This window comes from Octodon degus, unplaced genomic scaffold (genome assembly GCF_000260255.1).
Source record: "Octodon degus isolate 3935 unplaced genomic scaffold, OctDeg1.0 scaffold00234, whole genome shotgun sequence".
Lineage (NCBI taxonomy): Eukaryota > Metazoa > Chordata > Mammalia > Rodentia > Octodontidae > Octodon > Octodon degus.
In genome coordinates this window covers 2,410,825-2,425,258 of record NW_004524810.1, presented here as the reverse complement: position 1 = coordinate 2,425,258, position 14,434 = coordinate 2,410,825, and positions in this window count along the sequence as shown.

Genomic DNA, 14,434 nt, shown 5'->3' with positions numbered 1-14,434 from the left:
TTCACCATCCTAATGTGCATGTATAGTGGGATCAGGTAGCAGTTTTAATTTGCACATGAGGAAAGATGGTGAACATCTTTAATGTGCCATTGATCTTCCTATACTGTCTCTGGTAAATTGTTTATTCAAATAATTTTCCCATGTTTAATTTGGTAATTTCTGACACATATTATTAGGAAAGCCATTATATAGTTTTAAGACATGTTCTTTATCAAATAAACTATATTACAAAAATCTCTGCTTTTAATTTTGATGAAATACAATTAACAATTTCTTCCTCTTAAGATTTGTTAGGCCTGCCAGATAGCTCAGCAAACTAAAATGCCCATTTAGGCAAGCACTAGGGGACAGGGGTTTGTTCCCCATGCCATGCTGACCCCACTGCCCGGTGCACTGAAACACTGGGCATGAGGGGGCACACCTGTAATCCTAGTGCTTGGGAGGCTGAAAACAGTAGGATCACTATGAGTCTGATCTGTGTAGTGAGACCCTGTACTAAATACATTTTTAAAAAAGAAAAGATTTGTGCTTGTGTCCTAAGAAATCTATGCCTGAAACATTTCCACCTACATATTCTTTCATAATATTTATGATTATAGATTTTTACTGAGTTCTATGATCTATTTTAAATATATATGTATAATTAAATTTCTTTTCCTTTTCACACTGAAATCAGCATGTTTGAAAAAAAATGATTTTTACCAACTGAAACATGTGAATATATATCTCAAAAAGCAACTGATTATATACATGTTCGTCTGTTACCGGATTTATAATTCTATTTCACTGAACTGCACATTTAATAACATAGCAAAGTACTTGTTTATTATGGCTTTAAGCTAAATCTTAAAATCAGAACATGTCAGTCCTCCAAATTTGTTCTCTGTCAAAAGCATTTTGGATATTGTAGACCCTTGACTTCACCCATGTAAAATGTGATTTGCAAGTGTCCTGTTCAATTTCGGGTGTCACCAATGTGACACAGGAGGTGTCGCCTTCAGAAGGCAATTGGGCCCCAAGGGCTTCTCTCTCTTTCATGGAAGAGAGGACTTTTAAAATTTTTTTCAATAGTTATATATATATCCTTAAATGTACTGGATTTGTACCGATATTGTTAGCACAATCACTAAGTGCTTCATGCTTGGAAGGACTTATTATAAATAAATACTTTAAAACTAAATTTCTTGTTTCTTATTGTAAGCATATAGAAACAGGGACCTTTTTCTCCTATATGTTTGATGATTTTGGTTAGTCCTAGGAAAATTTCTTAGGATTTTCTGTGTAAATACTTGTCATAAAAATTCTGACAGGGCCGAGGAGATAGCTCGGCGGCCTAAGCGCCTGTCTGATAAACGCAAGGAGCCAATTTGGATCACGGTACCGCATGCCATGACAGCCCCATGCAGAGCTGGCCACCGAAATACCAGTGCTGGGGAGGCTGAGCCAGGAGGATCGCTACCAGACTTGAGCTGCGGAACACAACCCTGTAACAAACAATGTAACAAACAAACACATAAATAAATAAATTTTAAAACTTCTGATTACTTTTTGATGTTTGCCTCCTGACAGCTCTTAAACCTCAATCACTCCTTCTCCTCTCTCTTTCTGTCCAGCTTCTGAGCAAACTGATTAGAAAGCCCAGGGCCCCTCCTCCGGGGTCGCCAAGCACACGAGAACCTCACACTAGCCTTGTTTAGAAACCAGAGGAAAACCCCAATCCGATACAGAATACTGTCCTTGCTCAACTTTTATGCCATCCCAAAAGACCACTCAGCTGGCCCAAAGAGTGCTTGTTCGTGAGTACTGTGTCTGCGAATCCCCAGGCATATGTCCAGGGTCGTCTTTCTCAACGTCTAAACCAAGTATCAGGAAGAAGAGCCATGCTACCTTTGTAGACCGACTTCAACAGCAACAGTGTATTGTACTTCTTAATGAAGACAAATAAAGGGATTTATTCAATGTGTTTGATTCTTTTCCTTGCCTTTGACTTTATTGCTTGAATATAATGATCTAAATATTATATCCTATGCTTGACATTTGTGTCTTTTTTCCAAATTTAGAGGAGAAAGAGGAAACGTTCCACTTTGTTTTGTTTTGTTTGCTGTGAAGTACAAGTCTTTTCCTAAATGTTACTTATCAGGCCAAGAATATTCCCTTCTCTTCTAACTTTGAGAGTTGTTGTCATAAATGGGCATTTTGTCAAAGCTTTACTTTTGATACTAGCAATATAGCAGAGCAAGAAGTTCCCGCTTCTCTTCACCTTTGGACACCAACTAAACATCTACTCACTTATCAGTTCCCTCAGAAATCTCAGAGGGGACTCTAGACTACAATGTCGAGATCACTTGGACCAAATCATACAAATAAAATTCATAGACTCAGTGAACAACTGCAGCTAGAAATACAAACGCACGTGCTTTATCAGTGCAAGCAGTAAAGGGCCATGCAGAGACAGCAGCCTCCCTGGGCTGCATCATACATTGGAAAGTTCCAGAATCACTTTCTTGTTGGCTGCATTTCTGAGTATCTGTAGTAAAACGTTTAGTGGCCGACAAGTGCATAAAAAAATCAGGAAACTAAAACTCTGTGATGACCATTAATAGCCTAAAGTTAGAGGAAGAATAAGAGTGGGAGCTAAGCAGCAAAATTAAGGACAAACAGATTTTCTGAGGTTATGCCCAAAAATCAAAACTACTTTCCAGACTGTATTAATCACTATAAACTTTTTTCTGTATTTTATACTGAACTACATAACTCTGAGGGATAATGAAGTCAGAGTCACCTTAGAGTCACTGGAACAATTTCAGGCAGCTAAATTAAAATAAGCCAAGTCTTAATTGAGGAACTCTACAGAGGTTTCAAAACTGCTATTATAAGATTCCAAAAATGCTTAGCTACAAAAGTGTACACTGAATTCCTTCCATCCATTCCGCCTCAGTATTAACAGCGACATTTGCTTGACATGTGCTCGCAACCACATGAGGTCATCTGACAAATGCATTTCTCTGAAAATGGCCAAGCACTCATTGTTTGTACTGGTCTGTTACCATCTATAAGCTTCAACTTAGCTATTATCCCTAAGTAATGAAAGCTAAAGTTTTTAATAATTAATATTTTCTTCTTTTTTTTCTTTAAATCAGAGAGCTAGTTTTCAGGGAGAAAGATCTGTATGGCTTCCAACTGTTATTTAGTATACATAGCTGTGAAAAATAACCTGCTGTTTTAGAGATGGATGATATTTAATAGTCTTTAGAGACTTGAGGGTTAAATTCTAGTCAAGATGAGGTTAAAAAGTCACGTACTTACCATTAGAGGAAGATGTTCATAAAACCTGTTTTGCTGCTGTTGTTGTTCTGTTTTTTTCCTTAGATCCAGAACATAGAAGTGAAATCATAACTATCTAATTTAGTAAAGAAATTAGAAAATTCAAGAAGAATTTCAACAGACACTTGTTTGTGCTGACAAGTTACTTCAAGCACGGCTCTTGGAATTTAGGACATTTTGGAATTTTATGCACTGCACCTGAAGTTTCCATAATCTCTTTGTTTTTGACATCATTTCTTAGTGTTCATATGAAACACTTCAGCTGTGTACAATGGGATGAATTTTCAGTCTCAATAGTGAGGTCATCAATCTGTAATTTTCCTATTGGCCTATAGTTTTATTGCATTGTGAGGCCTTTGGTAACAATTCTAAGCTTTAATGTACTGTCCTCTCCATTCTGGTATGTGTCTACTGCTCCGAACTCTTTTCTTTATTTACTAATTTTTTTATAATTTTCTTTAAATTTTTAAATAGAATATAAAAAATAGCTCAAAAAAGAAAACTTGAGAAGACCGGGCGTGGCGGCACATGCTTGTAATCCCAGCCCTTGAGAGGCTGAAAACAGGAGGATCACTATGAGTCTGATCTGTGTGGTGAGACCCTGCAGACCCTGTCCACTGCATCATAATTTAAGAACAAGATGCAGCATGAATGTCACAGAAAGTGTGAACGATTTAATAAATATAATACCTAATTTGGGTGAGTAAAACTTTTATTGTTACAGTAGTGAAAACTGTGGCAAGAGAAAAATTAAGCACATTATTAAATTAATTACAAAATAATTATTTTAAACTATGGTTTCAGTGATACAGAATAGCTGTTAATAGAGATGAAAGGATATGTAATATTATAGAGTTGTAGGTTCTTTCCCTTTTAAAAATTCCCTTCGAATAGCATGGTTTTTTTTTTTTATCTTACAATTAAGACAATCATTTTAAGTAGCAAATATATGATGTGAGCTGATGATTTTCATCTATGATTTCAGATGTCATTACAAATGTATGTATTAAATCTGGCCAGGGAGATATCTCAGTAGAATACGGGCTTGCTTGGCAAATGCAAGGTCCTGAGTTCAATCTCTGGTACCACAAAAAAAATAAATAAATAAAAATAAAAACAAAAAGCAAAACCTATATTCATGGTCTAACATATGCTTCAGTATGATATGTTCACTTGTGATACTGCCTTTTGCATGTTATAGTCTTTCTTTCTTTCTTTCTTTCTTTCTTTCTTTCTTTCTTTCTTTTTTGTGGAACTGGGGATTGAACTCAGGCCATTGTACTTGCCAGGCAAGTGCTTATTCTACTGAGCGATCTCCCCAGCCCCATATAATATTCAGAATTCCACTGTGATTTGGTGTTATTCCAAGTTTACCTATTTATTATGAGCTTATTCCATTCAGTTGTTTGGAATGAATGTCTTTTAATAACATCATCAACAGATTTTCTAGGATATGTTCCTATTTCTCCTCTAAATCTTACCACATTAATAACTTTAAGTTTTATATCATTTCTTGATTTACTGTATCTTAATGTACTATTTAATTTTATTTTACAAGATCCAGTTGTTAAAAATTCACCCACGCATTATATGGTATAACTTTGCTTTACAGGCATAATTCCCTTAAGAAACATGCTTGTAATCTAAAGGACTTGTACATCAAAACAAGTTTCCCCATAAAAATAATGGAAATTCAAGATGATTTGTTCCACAACCCCAAAATATTCATATAAAAATTAATACAATAATGTAAAATAAAATGATAAAAATGTAAAAAGAAATACAAATTAACCTGCATTTACCTGGTGTAATAGAGATGAAAAAGAGAGAGAGAGAGATGACCGACAGACAAAGACAGAGAGACAGAGAGAGATGGAGAGAGACAGACAGAGAGACAGAGACACAGATAGAGACAGAGACAGAGACAGAAACAGAGACAGAGAGGCACTGTATGGATGCCTTTCCAGTCACTAATGGGACTGCTGCTCTCTGTTGGCTCAATGGAATCCTTTTCTTTTCAAGCATTTTAACAAGCAGCCTGTCCATTGACATTGGCTTCCGCCTTCTTTTGAGGATCTCATGGAAGCGCGACTTGTATTGTGGTAAAACAGATTCATTGCTCACACTCCTGCAGCCTTATTCAGATGGTCTTTCTCCATAATTTGCATCATTTCCCACATTATACTCATCTCCTTAATCTCACTAAAGTGGGAGGTTACTTGGCCTCTTTGTCTCCTTTGAAGATGATATCTCCTCCATAACCTTGTGCTCTTGGGAGATGAACACCTCGCAAGGGGAGAGAGACAGAGGCAGACACAGGGACGGGAGCAGGAGCAGGGATGGGGCAGAGATGGACTATTTCTTTGGATGCATGTGACACACCAACATCATATGATGCTTGTGACTAAGACACGTTGTTCATCAAGTTAAAATATATTAGAGATCTTTGTTGGTCTCGTAGAATACCCGGTGAAGAAGTTACAGCCTAAGATTCTACTATAATCTCTGTCTGTTGTTTAGCTATCTTTTAAGAAAGTCAACTTACAGAAGTAAAGATTGCTTGACTGGCTATAAACAAAGTGAGAGAAATCACAGAAATCCTTCCAGGAAAGTGCAACAGCCTGGAAACAGAAGAGGCCAACCAGCAACGCGGGTTTCTCCAAATGTCTCCTTGTGGAGCGGGTTCCTGACAGCAGATGGATAGAAATGGACAGCAAGGCAGATGAAGGGAATTCCCTATCTGGAGAACCGCTCCCTCTTCACACTGCCAGGTGTACCAAAGACGGAAGAGATCAGAACTTGTTAATGGGACGCGCCAAAAAATTTAGGATTTGCAAATTGAACAGGTGAAAAAGTAACTGGTGATAATTGAAAGCTAATTATCATCAGCCAGCAGTTGGCAGCCAGGTGTTCTGAGTCACCTGAAAGGCAAGGCCGAGAAGGCTGAGGATATTCGTTTTTGGCATAGGTGAGATAAATGAATTTTTGACTGAGGCTTTTGCACAGGAAAATTAGTCTTGTTTATTTTTGCCATGTTTTGGTCCGTTAAAACCTAAGAGGACAGAGAAAGCCTTGCAGAACAAAGCAGTTATGAGTAATGTATAAGAAGCGCCTTCTACTTTTCTGAGTTGGCTTTTTCCCAAGTGAGAGTATAGTAACCACCAAAGCCATGCTTGGTGGCTTTATGCCATTCTTAGAACATGCTGGCTTTACTCTGTAAGCAGTGCTGATCAGAAACAATTGCTAGCCGAAGACAAAGGTGAGTTCTATTAATGGATACAATCTGTTTCTTTAAGGAACAAGTTTACAAGCCAAATGTTTGATAAATTAAGTAATATGTTCAAGGTCATAAATCTCATTAGCAGTAAAATTAGGATCCAAACACACAACGTCCAATCCCAAAGTCCACCTTATTTACTGCACTATTGTATTTTGGGGGTCATATCCAAACCTTTAATCTTTATATTCAAATAAAATATTCACAAAGAAAATCAAAGCACCTTCTTAGGCAGACACAGTGGCCATGAGTTTGATCCCTGGGGCATGCTGAGATGGTGATTGAGACTCGGCTTTGTGGCGCATGCCTGTAATCCTAGCACTTGGGAAGCTGTAAACAGGAGGATCATTACAAGTCTAATCTATGCAGTGAAACCCTGTATGCCCTGTATACCCTGTCCTAAATTTAAAAAAAAAAGGAAAGAACAAAAGAAAACAAGCTAGCAAGAAAGAAAATCATATACACCTTAAGTGTAACTGCTTAATGAATAAATAGAATAAATATATCTGGGCAGGAGCTTCTATGTTATTCTCTGAGATATTACTCTCCCTCCAACAGTTAGCAGTGCCCTGACCCTTAAAGCATTCATCCTGCTTAGATTTGAACTTTACATGAATGAAATAATATAGTTTGTACATTTTTTATCAGACTTCTTTCACTATCCATTATGCCTGTGACATTTGTCTTTATTTCTACAAGTAGAAATAATTTATTCAAATGCATCGTTATAAAGTATTTCATTATACCAATGCATCACAATGTTTCTATTCCACTCTCGGTGAACACAGGAGGAGATTATAATTTTTGTCTATTTTTATTAATGCCACATACATCCTTTAAAAGTAATACATGGTACCAATTTGCAATCCCATGTCAACATGTGAGTTTCCTCTGCCCTACAACCTTGAATATCATGAGGAACAACAGTGGTGGGTTTCAGTCTTTCTTGTGAATGTGTACTAGTAGCCCCCTGATTGAACTGGCATCCCTTTGAGGCCTAATAATCTTACATGTCTTTTGGAATGCTATTTTAGTCATTTGGTCGCATTTTCAGGAATGGATTTGTTCAAGTATCCTGCATTTGTTCTGGGATTTTTTCTTTTCTTATCAATTTGTAAAAGACAATTATATATTCTAGACTTGAATTCCTAAACCAGAGTATTACAGCTTTATTCTTATACTCTGTAGATTGCCTTTTTATAAGATATTACATTATAGATTTGAAAAGTTCCAGAGTCTCATATTTTTACATGTGGGGATTCGAGGAGGTGATTGGAAACGGTGGTGTTATTCTCATAAGTAGATTAAACCATTGGCAGTTTCATGGCTAAGATGCTGGCAGGTAGTGGTGGGTCCTGTGGGGAGAGGTGGGTCGCGAGGCATGATGGGAGGCATGAAGTGGGAGGGTCTGGCTCTGTGTTCCTGTCTCCTCCCTGCTCTTTGCTGCCCAGCTGCCTTGCTTTCTGCTCTCATGCCCTTCCACCATGTAATTGCTTCCTTGAAGCTGGCTAGCCATGACCAGACAGACCCTTTGAAACCATGCTCCAAAAGAAACCTCATGTTCTTTAAAATGTAGGAGTCAGGTACTGGCCCATTGACAGGAAAGCAACTGATGTATAGCTGAAGGGTCATTTTTGGATAAAAATGTATTAATTTTTGAAGAGTTATGATATCTTCATATATGTTTGTGTGAGTTCCGTGGTAGTATTTTACAAATCTTTGCTCCCTTATAATCTCTTGTAGAGTTGATTTCATTTTTTTTCTTCCTGTGTTCTGATGTACCAGCCACTTGATATTGACTTTGATACATAGTGTAGAATAAGTTTTAAAATCATTTTAATAGGCATTTTTGACAGACTTAGCATGACTGCGAAGTCACTCCTTTGTTCACTGTCAGGCAAAGCTAACTTTGCCAAGGTTTTGCATATGTATGATTCTTTATCCTAGCTAATTCTCTGTTTTTCTCTGCATGTGTGAGTGCTTTAGTATTTTAATTCTTGTAATAAGACTTGATCTCATGTATTATAAGCAGTTTACTCTGATCTTCATCTTCATGTGTCCCTCAGATATTTTTTATTTTTATTTTTTCTGTTTTTAATTTTTTTCCATAATTTTGTTGAGAAACAAATAGCAATGAGACAGTTTCAATAATTCACACATTGCATACATTCTTCCTAGTGGTTATTTGCTGTACAAGATTCAGACATGATATCTTATTTATAAATACTATTAGAACAAATCCTTCTATTCAAGAGAATGTAACTATATATCTATCCTAACCACTTTGAATACACAGATACAAAATGGACATTCATCTGTATATCCCTTTTTTCTTTTCTTTTTTTTAATTTTTTTTAACATTTATTGTGTGTGTGTGTGTGTGTGTGTGTGTGTGTGTATTATAGGTGTGTTAACTCAGCAATATATTCTAAAAAAGTCCAGTAGTCCATAATAGTATTGGGTCTTCAGCTTGACTGGCAATGTCAGAAATTGTTGACCTGAGTCCCCTACAGCTCAACATAACACTGTGGCTTCACTTCTTATACATTGTTTTTATACTTTTCTGCTGGATGGTTTAGATCAAGATAAAGGAAGACCTATGCAACAAGAGTTGTAGCTTTTGGGTCTGATAAGGTCAGTGAAATCCCCTCACGATTTATCCTGAGATTTTGTACCTCAGATCGTAGATCCTTTGTCAGTGTCAGCTACGTGGATGAGTCACGACCATTGCTTGGCCAATGTGCTCTCTATGAAAGCCTGAGAGAATGTTTTCTCTCCATGTGACTCTCCTTAGGTGCATTCTACATCATTGATCACTTTCCTCTTTGGCCTCATAATCTCCTTGATCAGAAAATTTGGGACACTACCGAGTTACATGACGTTACAGTACAAGTTCTCATATGTCCTGAGTCTTAATTGACCTTGGAAGGCTAGGGCCAAAATGTTGGCTTTCTTTGCAGCCTTCCTTTTTCTCTAATTTTGGTCTGCAAACTTAGGTTGTTAATGCGCCAAAGAGAGGCTTATTGTTATTATCATACAACCTAGGCTGTTAAGTTTAACCTCATTATCTATCTGAATATCAAATATCTTAGGCATAACATGGAACAGGTATTTTTCATCTAGTATTGATATGTTGAACTTTAAGTCCCAACAGAATATGATGAAGAAACATTTAAAAATTAGAATATATTTTTAAAAATAGGCATAAAGTATTATATAATTCTTGTGTTTATGCATAAGTCCAAAAATCTAACCATATACAACCTTGAAGCAGGACAGTCCCACAACATTCCTTTTCCTGTCTCTTGCTTTCATTCACCACCTCCCTCTTTTTGAACAATCATCTACCCAAGAGACACCACAGCAGCAACTGGTGTGTCATGACAAGCAGCCCATATTCAGAAGACCAGAATGACAGGCACTCCAAAAATGGAACTACTATTACAAATTTCCATCTTCAGTGTTGTAGCTTAGTTCACAGGTATTAGTATAAATAGTCAATCAGGGTGAGAATCTTTCCAATTAACTGCTAGATTCAAAAATCTGGAGATTCTCATGATCATTGCATTACCCATCTTCTACATATAACTCTATGGCTTGTACTGTCATGTTTCATAGCTCTTCTCCTTTCCCTCTCTTAATTAGTTAATCCTCAAGTTCTTGCTTTCCTTTTAGTTGTATTATACCTTTCTATTTGTATTTTTTCTTTTAAGTTCTTATACTAGGGAAACTATACGATATTTACACATGTGTATCTGGTTTATTTCACTTATGAGTATATCTTCAAGTGGCATCCACTTCAATATAAAGGCTTCAAGTTTATCATTCTTTATAGCTGAGTAATTCTCCATTGTATAAAAATGCCACATCTTTTTCAACCGTTCCTTAGGTGATGGGCATCTTGGTTGTTTCCAAGATTTGGCTATCACAAATTGTGCTTCTATAAACATAGGTACACATACATCCCTATGATATGATGTTTTCAGATCCTCCGAGAAAATTCCCAGTAGAGGAATAGCTGGTTTAAAGGGGATTTCCAGACCAGGTTTTCTAAAGCATCTCCACACTGATTTCCATAACAGTTGCACCAGTCTACATTCCCACCAGCAGTGGAGAAGGGTTCCTTTTTCCCCACAGCCTCTCCAACATTTGTTGTTGGGTGATTTCTTTATGATAGCCATTCTTTCTGGGGTGAGATGATATCTCAATGTGGTTTTAGCTTGCATTTCATGAATGGCTAGTGATGTGGAGCATTTTTTCATATATTTATTCACTTCTTTAATTTCTTCCTCTGAGAAGTGTGTGTTCATCTCGGATGCCCATTTCTGGATTGGGTCTTTAAATTTTGGGGCCCTAGTGTTTTTTAGTTCTTTATAAATTCTAGAGAGCAGACCTTTGTCTGAGTACCTATTTATCATGATTTTTTCCAAATTTGTGGGTTGCCTTTTCACTTTATTGGTAATTTCTTTTGACATGAAAAAAACTTCTCAGTAAGAGCAGGTCCCAGTTGTTAATTCTTTCAAGTGTTTCCCGTGTGATTTGATTTTTTTCATGAACTCTTTGCCTACCCCTATGTATTCAGGAGTTCCTCCTACTTTCTCCTCCAGGAGATTTAGTGTCTCTGTTTTAATATTTAGATCTTTAATCTATTTTGACTTTAGCTTTGTGCAAGCTAATAGACCTGGGTCAAGTTTTAGTTTTCGGTATGTAGTCTCTCAGCTATTTATAGTTATTTGTATCACCTTTGTATTTTGTAATGATCTTGAAATTTTTACAAAAAAAACCCTATTGAGGTTGTGATTAGAACTGCATTAAACTGATGCCCCTATTCCAAGAGAATTAACTTTCATACCGTACAATATGGAGCCAGAGGGAAAGAGAGCAGAGGCAAGAAATAGCTCTCAAGTTCGCATCCCGTGACCTACCCCTCTGGATTGTACCCTGTTTACTTCCTCATAACCTTCCAATAATGCCAGCCCCCTATAAACCAAGCAATGGATTAGTCCACTAAGAATGGCACCTTCCTCATGATTCAGTCACTTTCCAAAAGGCTCACCTGAACATGAACTTGGGAGAAGAATACCTGAAACCCAGGGCATTAGAAGTTATGCAGAGGAAAGAGTTAGAAAATAAGCAACAGCACCCAGTTTCTGAGAAGAAAAATGAACTCCCAGGAGTCTCCATTCTCAAGAAGACACAGAGAGCTGCACTTCCAGGGTAAAGGGGGTTGGGGGGAAGGAGCAGACATCTGACTGAGGTTATGAATGAATTTCCTATTCCTATCTTTTCTTTACCCTGTAAGATCGTATAGAGACACTTAAGGAGTACTACTGGGTGTGGGAAAATAGAAATCGGAGCACTGAGAAGACTGGAGAAACTCAAATATAAATATGAAGAGTGGGAAAGGGGCCCTGAAAATAAGCAATGGCTGCTGAGTAATATAAAGAGTACCTCTGAATTTGAGAGCTATGGACTTATAGGAGAAATGGCGCTATTTATTGAAATATATTCAATAGTTACTCTGCACATGAAAATATTAAACCTTTTGGTACTTAGGCTGGTAACTTGGTTCATCAAGAAATAGGATGCTATCACAGAGATCTGACTAAGAAAGAAGGAAGTTATGACAATAGCAATACTTTCTGATACAACAGACCATGAAATTTAAACTGAATATGAGGGTACTAAAGAAAAAAGAGAGGTTATAGTTTCTGGGAGTGAGTGTAAGTGTAGGAGGAGGAAAGAGGCTTAAGTACAGGCATCAGGAAAGTTACTGAAAAAGAGAGATGGAAAGAAACTTCGGGGTCAACATGTCTCTTGAACTACCAGTTATCAAATGAGCATTTAAAAGCTATGAGTCCACTAAGGAATGAGGTCATAGAGGTGAAGAGGAAGAGGATGTGATTGAAAAATGAGGAGGTCATTGAACTGGCAAGTGAGAGTGATCTACCTTCTCAAATGATGACACTGCTTAAGTTCAAAGGCAATGAGTCAGCCTTTTTTCTCATGCTCCCTAGCACTTGCAAACACACCCCTGAAGGTAACGGAGACACTAGCTCTGATGGAATGTGAGCATCTCAGCAGTTCGGTTGGTGATCTTTTCTCTTATATTTCTGTTGATCTTAAACTACATAGGTGTTCAACAGAAGGGACATCTTTTAGGGAAGGTGGCTCCTGAGCTGAAGTCACATATCAAACCACAATTATACAATTCCACTTGGAACTAGTTGAATACTTTCAATGTTGAATCATGACTTCAGCATGAAAACAGCAGCACCTGTCACCAGTTCTACTGCTGCTCAGCCCAAGACCAGAAAAGCACAAGCAGTAAGTCCCTTATCCTTCACATCCAGGGACAACCCTTGATCACCCAGGAGAGAAGAAAATGTTGGGGCACCTCTAAACATTCATCCTTAATTAACATGCTAAAGGAGTAAAAGAAACACTGGCAAACTTCTTTCCTCCCCCATATGAGAAGACATGGAGAATTTAATTGTACATCATTTGCTTCTAGAGACATTTACTTTCTCATTATTAAGAAAGCAAACTAATACACTAATGGTTGCGGTTTGCGAACAAAGAAAAATAAAATGGTAGTGATAGGAAGAAGACAAATGCCCACTTTGGAACTGCTAGCAGAAGGTGAACAGAGGTTAAGTACAAAGCAGCTTCCAGAAAAGATTTATAGAACTAATTCAGCTTGTGCTCTTTTGGCAAGGAAAAATTCAGGTCCCTGTAACCACACCAGTAGTTTGGAGAGAAGAGTGAGTCCTCTCACCCTACACACATTAGGTCACACGTGTGCCAGGTAATGCTGCATTATTCAAGGATTCATTATCTTCTGCATGAGTTTCCCCTTAGACCTTTGTTCTCTGTCTATTCCTTATTCATGTCCATGGTTTAGTCATTTCACTGCTCATTAGCATCTAAATTAAAGAGTTAGAACTTAGGTTAAGTTGAGATTCCTTAGATGCTCTGAGGAAGAAAGGTGGGAGAGTAGCAGCAGGTTCAGGATAAAAGCTCAGCTGGTGATTCTGAGGAGCCAATTATTTTCTTCCTGCCCCACAGCCCCTCCTTGGAGCTTCCATCCCCTCTCTCTTCTTAAGCATTCTGCTCTGTGTCTATTGGCAACTGCAACCTGGTCCTTTAGTCTTAGCTAATTGGAGCGAGTTAATGGTGGAACTAAGATGAATCAATTAGGATTTCTTTTTCTGAAATTCTTTTTTTTGTGTATTTTTTATACTTTTGTGAATTCTATTATGGAGACATTAGCTATTTTGTGGAGGTGTCTTTTGGCCATAATGATATTCTGCCATAGGGAGGATGAACTTCATTTATTTGGAGGAAAACAGAGGCACTTTGAGACCGTGATGTAGAGTGAAATAAATCCTACACACAAGCTTAAATACCACATGAGTTCTTTTTCTGTGAGAAACCCAAAAAATCAATAGAGAATAAAATAAAAGAAAGATAAGATAAAGTAGAGACATAGATCTTTTTCATATCAAAAGGGGATCAAGAGATGGAAGGAAAGCAAGAGAAGAAGAGGGGAGAAAGAATTGAGATATGCTATCTGCATGTCCAGCTCCACACAAGAAGGTAAACATTATATGCACTACAAACATTTAGTAATAAAAACTAAAATCAAAAATAGTTAACACCAGGATTCAGTAAATAAACTGAGACAAGGGGAAAAAAACGCACCTAAACAGTCTTTACAGAGGAGAATTAAACAGGCACATAGAAAGAACTAAAGCTACCAGTGGACTAAAGCGCCTGCTTAGCCAGAATGCAGTGATCAGGGTTAGATCCCCAGTGTGCTCTGCTGCCCCA